Below are 3018 nucleotides of genomic sequence, written 5' to 3'. Positions count from 1 at the left end.
CACATCAAAATACATAATAAATAGCACATTTTATCTCTGAAGCAGACAACTTCTCAAAAATTGTAGACCAGTGTTATTTGCAAATTTGACAGAAATTCCACAATTTTTTTCATCTGGGGGGGGAAAAAAAGTCTAATTCACACAGCAGCATAGGGAACCTAAGTGACTCTCCAGTACCTTTAACCTAGTGGTGAGGACACTCACCTGTAATGTGGGAGACCCATTGTTTAGTTCCCCTCACTGCCTGATGTGGAGCAGAAATGGGAAGATGGGTCTCCTATTTCTCAGGAAAGTGTTTTATTCTCTGATTTATAAGGTACTTTAAACATAAGCATGACTATACTGGGTCAGACCAATGGTTCATCTATCCCAGTATCCTGTCTCTAACCATGGGTTGTGCCAGATGCATCCAGTCCCATTGTCTGGCAGTTCGAGGTTTAAGGACACCCCAAGCATGGGGTTTCATCCCTGACCATCCTGGCTAATAGGCATTGATGGACCTATCCTCCATAAATTTATCTAATTCTTTTTTTAACCAAGCTATACTTTTGGCCTTCACTTTCGGAGCAGGACTTTCTCAGTCTCTCCTGTTGAATCTTTTTCACTTTGTATAAATCATCAGCCGATATACATGGCTGTAGTGCAGCCATAGGGGCATATAGAATGGATTTTCACCTTGGAAGTCTTTTTCCTTTGACAAGAGTCAGTATGGAGGGATTTAGGTTTCTCAAATCCTCAGAATTATTGGATCTTCCAATCTTATTTGTGGCTGACCTTATGCTCTACTTCCTTCTACCTGAGTTCCATAAACCTTCTGTAAAAGCATACTTTCTTCTGCATGTTGGACATGACGCAGCATTGCAGCCATCTTGTTCTCAACTGAAGCAAGACTGCATCTTGCTGGGATTATCAGACTACCTCCTCACTGGTGACAAAATCAAACCAAGAAATGTTAAGAATATGCCATGACTTTTGACACTGAAAAATGTTTAATTTCCTCTATTCAACTGTTTATAATGCATATGGTTCTGCTTCATATAACACAGTTGACATCACAACGGTACTGAATACTTACCTCTTAGATTTCACACAGATATCCTGCTACCAACAGAAGCCTCTGAAGATGCTGAAATACTATCGACACAAAACCAATCGGACGCGTGACTTCTTCGGCTATAGAACCTTCAGCTGTCAACTGACTATCCAGATAGGTAAAACTACTCACCCATTTAATGCCAATGCCATCCATATACAGTGTCAGCAGGCCGTTTGTTTCTGTTGTCTAGGAACATGCATAGTTTTGGTTGTATCATCATAGGCTCTGCAATTTTTCTCAACTCTTTCTGCTTTAGCAGTAGTTGGTCAGTTGTCTTTCCAAGAAGACAATATCATCCACATACTCAAGAGGTACTAACGAATCTTTAAATGTCACCCTTCCTATTTGGGCCTCAATCAGCCTCATCGTCAGAGACTGTATTAGAACACTACATGGCAAAAGTGAGAGAAGGCATCCCATGGATACTCCTGACTATACAGAAAACCAGTCTGCAATGCAACCGTTGACCCTGATACAAATAGTTCTGTAGTACAGTTGCTCCATGAGGCATGCTAAGCCCTCACGCATCCCATACTGGTGTTGCAGTAGCTGATGGATACACTGAGTCAAAAGGGGATGCAAAGTCTTTAAATATAATGTGAACCTCCTTTGGTCATGCTAGTTGTTTTCCAGTAACATTCCATTCTATAAATAATGAAATAAAAGAGTCATTGGAGCAGGAACTGGGGTCTTCCGCTTCCCCAGGGAGTGCTCCAGCCACTGGGAGACAGTCATTATCACTACGGCGCTCCGGCCCAGTGGTTAGCCTTCAACTAGCCTCCGGCTGTTGGATAATTGGCTCCGGTAGTCATAATGGTTTTGATCTTCACGGTGCATTTCTGTGCTTCCAAGGATGTAGGCCATCTCTTTTGCGATTTTATGCCTCTTGTGACAAAGTTCCTCCTCTGCCTTGGTGAGTTCTGCGCTTTCTGGTGGATTTGCTCGCCTTGGAGGTTTTCGGCATTCCTCAGTTTGGCTCTTTTTTCACAAACCTGCCGTTCATTCGGCTAACCTCATCACTGGCCAGCATGGGGAAAAAGGAGGAGAACAATCCCCCGCAATCTCTGCTGGCCCACCTAATAGGTCGGGGAACAGGCCAGAGACCTTCCCCCTGATGGACCCACAGTACAGATCAACTTCTCTTATATCAAATAGGGAGTTGGGAGGCCTGTCCTCTACTCTGGGTTCCAGCCCAGGGCCCTGTGGATTGCAGCTGTCTTTAGTGTCTCCTGTAACAGCTGTGTGACAGCTACAACTCCCTGGGCTACTTCCCCATGGCCTCTTCCCAACACCTTCTTTGTCCTCACCACCGGACTTTCCTCCTGATGTCTGCTAACGTTTGTACTTCTCAGTCCTCCAGCAGTACGCCTTCTCACTCTCAGCTTCTTGTGCACCTCTTGCTCCCAGCTCTTCGCACACCCCTCACTGACTGCAGTGAGGTCCTTTTTAAACCAGGTGCCCTGATTAGCCTGCCTGTCTTAATGGATTCTAGCAGCTTCTTAATTGGCTCCAGGTGCCCTGATTAGCCTGCCTGCATTAATTGGTTCCAGCAAGTTCCTGATTGTTCTGGAACCGCCCCTGTTATCTTACCCAGGGAAAAGGGACCTGATTAATCTGAGGCTAATATATCTGCCTTCTATCACTCTCCTGTAGCCATCTGGCCTGACCCTGTCACACTCTGTTAAAACTCACCTGTGCTGACATCCACCTGGTTGAAGTTCTGTCTTTCATAGTGTCTGCCTTTGTGGGTGTGGTCCCATTTCTAATCACCCTAGCTTCCTACTATAGTATCCTCCTGACTATCCAAAGGATCCCTTCCAACTCAGGGAAGAGAAAAACTCAGGGAGGTGCTCCTCACACCTCCAGGTTGTTTCTATTTCCTATGGTTCCATCACTATTGTCTCTGGGGCCTCTGTAGGAAA

This window comes from Terrapene carolina, unplaced genomic scaffold (genome assembly GCF_002925995.2).
Source record: "Terrapene carolina triunguis isolate 2854851 unplaced genomic scaffold, T_m_triunguis-2.0 Scaffold23170, whole genome shotgun sequence".
In the NCBI taxonomy this organism is placed as follows: domain Eukaryota; kingdom Metazoa; phylum Chordata; order Testudines; family Emydidae; genus Terrapene; species Terrapene triunguis.
The sequence above is the reverse complement of the archived record's forward strand: the minus strand, read 5'-3'. Positions refer to the sequence as shown.